General features: G+C 38.0%; 1 long non-coding RNA gene across 1 annotated transcript; it reads right to left on the reverse strand.

Annotated features, from left to right (window-relative positions):
- Positions 1–636: 636 nt before the first annotated feature.
- Positions 637–9,695, reverse strand: LOC143418731 (uncharacterized). Its single transcript, XR_013098743.1, has 4 exons — positions 9,578–9,695; positions 9,227–9,303; positions 8,931–8,993; positions 637–2,239 (listed from the first exon to the last, which is right to left on the reverse strand). It is a non-coding gene; the product is annotated as an uncharacterized LOC143418731 (long non-coding RNA).
- Between the last annotated feature and the right edge of the window lie 420 nt (positions 9,696–10,115).

The raw sequence follows: 10,115 nt of genomic DNA on the forward strand, positions 1-10,115 counted from the left end.
TATTCTGAGAAACTGTTTTGCAAAAGCAGCGAAACGCCTGTTTGACTATTTTGACCCTTTGCTTACATTTACATTTATTCAATGTAACTAAAGTAAGGTTTCTCATTAGGATCCTATTACTGGATCATATTTACTGATTCATTAATGTGTATATCACTGCAATGTTGCAGGTGGGGATGGTTGCTTTTACATTAATGAAATACATTAGGGTTTCTGTCTTTATCTACGTGGGCGATCCCAAAAGTAAGGTCTCCAAATCTATGGTGACGTAGGGAAACTGTTCTTACGGCTGTTGGCCACATTGTTGTGACTGGTGCTTCCTCCACTCCCAAACAAGTATGTGCAGCTTCACTGGGATGCTCAATCTTGGCTTGGCAGCCCTATGAAAATTGAGCTCCCGTTGAACGCTACCGCCAAGTGTGAAGTTCGTGCCTTTAAAGTGATGTAAATACTATAGAAAAGAAATGGTTGTTTGTATTTCTAAACATATAGGAGGTCTTACTTTTGGGATTGCCCTCATATAATGACATCATTTAATATTAGATTTAGATTCAAAAATATGCAAAGTAAGCAAAACCTTTGAAATAAATGACGCTGAATACAAAGTGTAATATCTTCATCATAAATTTTATCGGGTAGAAATGGAAAGTAGCATAACATAGTAATATTTAAATAAACTTTAAGCATGGGGGTACCAGGTTTGTTATTCATGTGGAAAGCACCTTTGGACCCTGATTGTTCAGTGGATTCAAATGTAGTTGCACCCCTGCACCTCCTCAAAGAAAACAATGCAGGAGCCTAATCTGCTTCCAAAGGAAACGTTGGCGAGTCATGTGTTTTGTCATACCAGGTGTATGGCATGTTCAGTCAGAAATCTGCTGTAAGGAGGTTTTGCTATGAGTTCCAGGTTGAACAACAGGTTTTCATGAAATGGTGTAAAACACTGTGGGCAACAGGGTCACACTTCAGGCGCAACCATGAATCAGCAGTAAACCCTGCTGTATGTAAAACAACTACCTTTGGTTCAATACTTGTGTAAAATAACAGCGTGGTTGACACACTGCCATTCATATTTCCAAATTCATTTTTTTCAGTTGCTCTTTACTTGAGGTATTTTTGTGCACCTTTTTCTTTGAAATAGGCTCAAATTATTTTATTAGATTCAAGTCAGGTGACACTTTTCTAGGACATAGTTATTGTTCTTTCTTTTCTTTCTTTCTTTTTTTCCTTTTCTTTTTTTTGTTGTTGAAAATATTAAATAATCTTCACCAGTGTGCTATGGAATGTAATCATAGAATATATGGTGCCATCTATAACTGTCATCTCCCCAACTCCTTTTGCAATCACACAGCCCTTTATGATCACACTCCCACCTGTGTGCTTCAGTGTGGGGTCTATGAATTCACTGTGGTCAAGCTGGACAGGCTCACATAACTCTGCTGGACCCCATCTGGACAGAACACATTTGACTTGGTCTTATCTGGCCAAAGAGTGTATCCTGATATTCATGTTTGTAAGAAAGTTTTATGTTACAGTTATGTATGTGTGAGAAAAATAAAGGTAAAAAATCCTTACTTTTTAATTTTATTTGTTTATTTATTTTATAGAGGCCTTTGCACTTGTTTGAGTGGTCACAGAAATTAAAGCACTTGTCACTAATCTGATTGGGTTTTTTTTTTTCAAGTAGAGCACTCACATTAGTGCAGCCTCCATGGCCCAGATTTATAGAACTTTATTCGTCCCATACTATTTTATAGTTTTACAGCCAAGTTTTATCAGTCAGAATCGTCTGGCTTTTCCACCATGCAGATGGACAACGGTCATATTGAAGAGTGTACTCAGTTAAATATCAGCTATCATAGATTTTCTAAACTCTGTCAGAAAGTAGAAACCGTGAATGCACCTCTAGATGATATAAGCAAAAAACCAAAACACAATATCAAACATGGTTAACACTTTTTTTTTTTTTTACATATTAAAAAAAATCAGTTCTTAGTACTGTTGGCACACACCAACACCAAAAAGGGTTCAGATCTACTGGCACCTGTTTGTGTGGCTTCCTCCCACAGTCCAAAGACATTGATGTTAGGTTCGCTGCAGACTGTAAGTTGACTGTAGGTGTGGATGCAAGTATAAATGGCTGACTGACTCTGTGTGACATTGGTGTCCCATCCTGGGTTAACTCCAGCTCACACCCTATGATAGCTGAGATAAGTTCCAACCAAACCAGGACCCTAAACTGGAAGAATAAAAAAGATGGAAATTGTTATTTATTGTCAGTTTCAGGTCAATAAAATTTATTTTTGAGACTTCAAAATTAACAGTTTATGGACTTTTAATATTTGTAACCTTGACTGACTATTGCAGTTGTTTTAATCTATTTACATCCTTCATTACACACACACACACATCACACCCCAAAAAAATTAAAAACCATAAACATGAAAACAACTATGAAAGATACTTAAAACAATCTGTGCTTAAGCTTCACAGAGTTAAAAGGTTAATACCTATACACATTCACAGTATGTATTTTGTATTTAGAGAACCTTATATTACATAAGTTTAACTTTACAACAGTTGAGTGTTCCAGCCTGTTAAAATAAAACTGCTGTATAAGCAGTTTTGAGAAAATAGACAATCTGGATATGATATAGGCAGATCCCATTGCAGCTTGAGTGTTCTTGTACTGAAGGGCCATCTATAAATTGTTTTGGCCTCAACTGCCAGACACGTTTTTGAGTCTCTGAAAATACAGGGAGTGCAGAATTATTAGGCAAATGAGTATTTTGTCCACATCATCCTCTTCATGCATGTTGTCTTACTCCAAGCTGTATAGGCTCTAAAGCCAACTACCAATTAAGCATATTAGGTGATGTGCATCTCTGTAATGAGAAGGGGTGTGGTCTAATGACATCAACACCCTATATCAGGTGTGCATAATTATTAGGCAACGTCCTTTCCTTTGGCAAAATGGGTCAAAAGAAGGACTTGACAGGCTCAGAAAAGTCAAAAATAGTGAGATATCTTGCAGAGGGATGCAGCAGTCTCAAAATTGCAAAGCTTCTGAAGCGTGATCATCGAACAATCAAGCGTTTCATTCAAAATAGTCAACAGGGTCGCAAGAAGCGTGTGGAAAAACCAAGGCGCCAAATAACTGCCCATGAACTGAGAAAAGTCAAGCGTGCAGCTGCCAAGATGCCACTTGCCACCAGTTTGGCCATATTTCAGAGCTGCAACATCACTGGAGTGCCCAAAAGCACAAGGTGTGCAATACTCAGAGACATGGCCAAGGTAAGAAAGGCTGAAAGACGACCACCACTGAACAAGACACACAAGCTGAAACGTCAAGACTGGGCCAAGAAATATCTCAAGACTGGTTTTTCTAAGGTTTTATGGACTGATGAAATGAGAGTGAGTCTTGATGGGCCAGATGGATGGGCCCGTGGCTGGATTGGTAAAGGGCAGAGAGCTCCAGTCCCACTCAGACGCCAGCAAGGTGGAGGTGGAGTACTGGTTTGGGCTGGTATCATCAAAGATGAGCTTGTGGGGCCTTTTCGGGTTGAGGATGGAGTCAAGCTCAACTCCCAGTCCTACTGCCAGTTTCTGGAAGACACCTTCTTCAAGCAGTGGTACAGGAAGAAGTCTGCATCCTTCAAGAAAAACATGATTTTCATGCAGGACAATGCTCCATCACACGCGTCCAAGTACTCCACAGCGTGGCTGGCAAGAAAGGGTATAAAAGAAGAAAAACTAATGACATGGCCTCCTTGTTCACCTGATCTGAACCCCATTGAGAACCTGTGGTCCATCATCAAATGTGAGATTTACGAGGAGGGAAAACAGTACACCTCTCTGAACAGTGTCTGGGAGGCTGTGGTTGCTGCTGCACGCAATGTTGATGGTGAACAGATCAAAACACTGACAGAATCCATGGATGGCAGGCTTTTGAGTGTCCTTGCAAAGAAAGGTGGCTATATTGGTCGCTGATTTGTTTTTGTTTTGTTTTTGAATGTCAGAAATGTATATTTGTGAATGTGGAGATGTTATATTGGTTTCACTGGTAAAAATAAATAATTGAAATGGGTATATATTTGTTTTTTGTTAAGTTGCCTAATAATTATGCACAGTAATAGTCACCTGCACACACAGATATCCCCCTAAAATAGCTAAAACTAAAAACTACTTCCAAAAACATTCAGCTTTGATATTAATGAGTGTTTTGGGTTCATTGAGAACATGGTTGTTGTTCAATAATAAAATTATTCCTCAAAAATACAACTTGCCTAATAATTCTGGACTCCCTGTATACTGAAGTTAAGCATGGCAAGTCATTTGAAGAACATAAACCTTGACAGGGAAGTTGGTGCATTTTGTGCATGATTAACGATCAAAATTGGATAAATGAATAAATAAACAAGCGTATAAATGCATTGAAATATCATGCAAATAGATATTAACTCAGCTTGGTAGGACATTAAACACACTCCAGGTGTCCCAACAAAGGTAAAGCTGATGTAGTTATTGTCCAATATTCTAAAGTTTGATATGTTCCGAATGTCACCAGAGCTTCATCAGTTTCTGCTGCTGGATGTGCAGGAACACTGAGCATCATTCTGCAATGAGAACCTTTTCTTTCAGAGTCTATGCTCAAAAGCTACATTTGGGGTGATGTGAGTAAACTAGGGGGTTTCAATCAGCAGGCAAGAGATGTTTCTCAGTGTTACAGCTTCATTTGTTGTGTGCTAACCAAGTCTGAACAGGACAGAGAGCTAATTGAAGAGAAGGCTTTAAAAGTAAATATGCTGCCTTGAAAAATGTTGATGACAACATGAAAGAGTCTTATGATTAAGCGGCACTGCGATGTGAAGTTTTGTGTAACAAGGTGGTTGACATTCACTGACACGTTCAGATTGCATTTACATTAAAGCTTTAGCATTTCCAACATTTACTTTTTTAAGACAATGCTATTCACAGAGAAATACTGAACAGGAAAAGATAAAATTCCTACTTCTTTGCCTTTATTTGATTAGGAAATCAAATTTCTATCAGAGCCAAACTCAGTTAAGGAGTGAAACATACAAAGTAGACAAATCAATAAGAATCTACAATCATGATAACTTCTCAATTCACTTTTATTTATATGGCACCAAATCACGACAACAGTTGCATCAAGACGCTTTATATTGTAAGGTAATCAGTCAATGGGATTGATAGGTGTCTTTAACAATCATTGCTAATACCATCATAATCTCGAGCTTTATTTACACTTTACACAACGAATCCACATTTTCATAATTTTCATAGTTATATTCTCTGAAGAATCAAAGACTTTACTTTCTGGATGTGGAAAGAATGGAAGTGAAAAAAATTAATTTAAATTGAAAAAAACCCTCATACATACAAAACATTGTGGCGTGTTGGGAGCAGCTAGTTATCTCCCATCATGCCTCAGGAACATGTGTTGGCAATTAAGATGATTAAACTGTGTATTTACATTAGTTTTGGCTACGTAACTCTTATGACCGTTCCTGTATTCCGGTGTAAATTCACTAATAGTTGTTGTTTAGAAAGAGACATTACACCACGAGTGAGTTCATGTGTGGAGTTATTGAGCCTCTGAAGCACGATGGACTTATTGCTAAAGGGCTCCCTCCTACTTGGGGTGGAATAGCAGTTCAAGCTTTGTGTGAGTTCTGTGTTGCAAGCTTTTGGTCCATCATCTCACTTTTGCTTTTACCAGCTTCATTTACCGTTGTTTCAGCTTCAGGTCAGGCACATAGCTATCATGGAGCTGTCACACACAACACAACGTAAATGTCTTCATCATGTTTCTTTAGGATAATATTGGTAACATCATTCTAACTAGCCACAGGCTCACTAAATTATCAATGAAGTAAGACATTTTATGTACTAGTAAGACAAATGTTATAAGTAAAGCATTATAACTGCCATTTTCAGGAGAAGTTGGTGGTTGGAGTAATTTAAGTTGTATGAGTTGCTGCACTTCTGTCCCATTGACCTGTTTGTTCAAACTCAACTGGACAATCGAGGGCGCAGCTCTGTTATGCTCACCAATGACCAAAGCTGGTCACACTGAAAGGCAAGCAAGCACCTGATCAGCAAAAGTAGAGCCCCAACACCAAAAAATGTTGGGAAACTGTTGATGGATGGATGGAAACTGTATATAATTAAAAAACAGAGTCCAATAATATGCAAATATGACAAACCCATATTATATCCACCATAGAACATAGAGAACACTTGTTTAAACTGAGACGAAAAATATAGCAACAAGAAATCTCAAAAAAAATATTGGGATAGGCTCTTGTTTACCACCTTGAGCATCTCCTCTATTTTTAACAACAGGCCATAAACATCTAAGGAACTGAGGAGAGCAGCTGCTGGACTTTTGGGAGAGGGATGTTTCGCTGTTCTCACCTGATAGTGGATTCTAGCTGCTCAACAATGTCTGCTTTGTTGTATTTTTTAATCTCATGATGCTCCAAATGTTTTAACTGGTGAAATGTTGGTACTGGAGAAGTTCAGCACCTGGACTTTTCCCCACAATGCTGTTGTAGTAGATACAATATGTGTTTTAACCAGGGGCGATTCTAGGATTAGAGCTTTGGAGGTGCTGAGCACCCAGAGAGCTGCCCAGCCAGGCAAGATAAATCATATGATTCTTAAATTCATAAAGTCTCTCTGTGCCTGGTCCTCGTCTCAAAACATGACATCACTGTTTTGTACATTTTAACACAATTTAATACCACATTTGTGAAAGAAAAGCAGAACACTTTTTTGAAAAGTCTGTAACAAAACCATCAAATCTGATAAAGGTTATTTAAATGCTGCAAAAGAAGAATGGATTGGAATAAAAAAAATACATATCCTAACCTTAATTACTGGGGGAGAATAATGAATGATGCTCTTAGTAAAAAGTAAACTGAGTGCATTTTTTGGACAGAGATTCACTTTTAATGTGTATGTATAATATAATACAAATACATAAAAAAAAAACTCCCAAAACAGAATAAATTATTACAAATAAAAATCTTTACTGCAGATACTAATTTTGTGTTGTAAGATTTAGGAGTTTCATGCTTTCATAGTGGTACTTGGGAGAGCTTGACATCTTTTCAGGTGTACTGTAAAAAGTTTGAGAAACACTGATAAGTGTATGTGTGCTTTTGGAAAACATTTAAAGCTGCTGTACAGAATCTTTGAAATAAGCTTAAAACATTTTTAGAATATAAACAGAGCATCTGCTTCTCTTTACAGCTCCTCACTCCACCAGGGCTGTTTGGCTCTTTCTGATAGTGTGCAAATGTGGTGCATGTATTGCAGCAGTCATACAGACAGTTAGGGCTGCTCGATTATGGCAAAAATGATAATCACAATTATTTTCACTGAAATTGAGATCACGATTATTTGACGATATTTATTTAACCCTTTAAGACCTACTATAGAACCAAGTCCGCCAGAGCTTATATTATTTTTTTACATGTTGTAGTGCCATTTATGGGAGCATTTCAAGTTGCTATACAACTGTTATAGCCCATATTTTAATAATATGTATGCATTAAGTCCATAGTAACTACATTAATTGCAAAAAAGTGCAATAAACTACAAAAAAAAATTGAAAATCGTTTTTGTTTGTTTTTTTACATATATTTCTACTTGGAGAAATTTAAGAGGTTTATCCCTCAAAACTTTAAATACAAAAAAGTTGCAAAAAATAGTTTACAACAACAGGAAACTTATTTTGAGTGTGTTCATAGTTTTATTTTGGAGATACACCAATTTTTATATACTGCAGGAAAAACAAAAAAACAATCCTATGATGCAAATTTTCAAAGAAAACAGCAGGTGCATCAAAATAAACTATTTCCAGCAGTGCAATTTGAGTTCTAAGCATCCCAGAAACTATTCAGAAAAGTCAAACATGACCAGTATAGGCCTTTAAGGCCTACAAGTAAAAAAAACTACATTTCCGCGAAAATGACGTCACTTCCGGTTTCGGCCAGGAAATGGCGGACATGTGATAGTTGCGCTGACGCCTGTTTCACTGTGGGAAGTGTCACGAACAGCTGATCGGATCAGCGAAGCGTGTTTCTGGAATATTATGTTTTTGTTCCTGCAAGCGCTTTTTATGCAATTTTTGCAAAGCTATATGTGGAAGGAAACCGTGACCGAGGACAAGCTGATGGCATCAGATGTAAGTACAACTCCTCCGGTTTCATATGCAAAACAAATTATTGCGCTAGCTTACATGGTCCAGGTTCTACAGGGATTTAAAAATAGTTACACAAAACGGAGCGTGCTGCTCTGACGGCTTTAAAGGGTTAACAATGACTTTAAAAAATAATATAAAATAGTGTGCAACACCACTGAAGTTTTTTTACCTCTCTTTTCAACCAACGGCAGTCACTCTCCTCTCCAAATAACTTCTGCTTAGCTTTCCGAGCTTCCCTCGGGTCCTCTTAATCAGCGGTCTCCAACCTTTTTTGCACCACGGACGGTTTATGCCCGACAATATTTTCACGGACCGGCCTTTAAGGTGTCGCGGATAAACGAGGGAGGGGCTAATAATCGGCTCAGTCATTTTTAATGATCGTTGAAAGCCCAGATCGTAATCGTGATTAAAATTCGATTAATTGAGCAGCCCTACAGACAGTTGGCCTACCTATTACTGGCTGAGGTTTTAGTAGAGTTGTGGCTGAACCACATAAAAATATATTATTAATTTTAATCTCCCCAATCAATTATAATGTTATGTTGGAATTTTGTTAAAGAGGGTCAAATGTTTCAACCCAGTTTGTTTTGCAGATTCTGTACAGCAGCTTTAATATAGGGAGGACACAACTTCCAGGTTTTTTCTCTTTGTCAGTTCTGTTGTGCCTGTCACTGTTCCCTGTCTGTTTTCTTACCTGGTTCTTCCTGACCTTGTACTTTCTCCTCACGTTCCCCTCTTTCTTCTCTCCCTCTTTGGACTGACAATCATACACAAATAGATTGTATTCAATTAGATGAAAAATTACATTAATATGAAAAAATATAATTAAGATCACTAACAAAAAGTTCTCTCTCAGTGTACTTTCAACCAAAAGGCAAATAACCAAACCACATGAACATCTAATAAAATATATAAATATTGAAACACTGATCCAACATTATTCTTGATTGACGGATCATTTGATTTTACACTTTTAAAATCTAATTTTACCTGAATGTGGCTCCTTTTAAAAAAAACAAAACAAAAAAAAAAACTTCCTCATATCCATTATGAACCTGGCTGTCTCTCTGTACAAAACACACACGCACACAACAGGAGTTGGGCATTCGGTCAGTTAGCTAGTTAATATCCGTTTAAAACAGGACAGTAGTAACAACAATAGGCTACGGAGAATTTTAAGTTTTAAGTTTTAAATAGGCTGTATACATTTCAATGGGAGCAACAGGGCAACATATAGAACGGATTGTAGGGTAGCAAACATCGCCGGAAAACAAGTTTTTTTACACCCAGGTTACCTGGTGTAATGTTTTTCAGTAAAAAGAAACATGGTCTGACTCCTACCTAACTATATAAAGAGTAACTGAAGGTTAAATGCAGCTAACATGTCCTGTTTTAAGCCAGGCACTAACACCTCCGCTCCGCACCGTCTCAGCCACCATTGCTCTGGCAGCAACTGCTCTAGCCAGAGTAGGGGAACGGCGAGCTGGAACAAACCATTTTGGGAAGGAGGGGGGATCTATACTTTTGTTGTTGAAATGTTATGTCTCAACCAGAGGCTGAGCCAGACATTTGAAACACCCGGGGCTTAGCCCAAAAGGGTACGAATGATTTGCTTTGGTACCTGGTCAAACTTAAGCTCTCCTTAGTATGGCTGGCTCCGTTTCTCCAACAGCGCACTCACAGGCAGCAGCTGCCCCGCCCCCTCGCTCAGTCGCTTAGTGCTTGAGCTCGGATCATACCAATATCAGGGGGGATTCACGCACAGTCGTAAATTCCCACAGTGTGCACTATGTGCTTTGAATATTGTGTGTACTTTTTGTTTTATACAGTTGTTAGCCAGGCATCTAACTATGAAAAAATTACACTCCAAAAGACCCCG

The sequence above is a fragment of the Maylandia zebra genome, linkage group LG5 (assembly GCF_041146795.1).
Source record: "Maylandia zebra isolate NMK-2024a linkage group LG5, Mzebra_GT3a, whole genome shotgun sequence".
Lineage (NCBI taxonomy): Eukaryota > Metazoa > Chordata > Actinopteri > Cichliformes > Cichlidae > Maylandia > Maylandia zebra.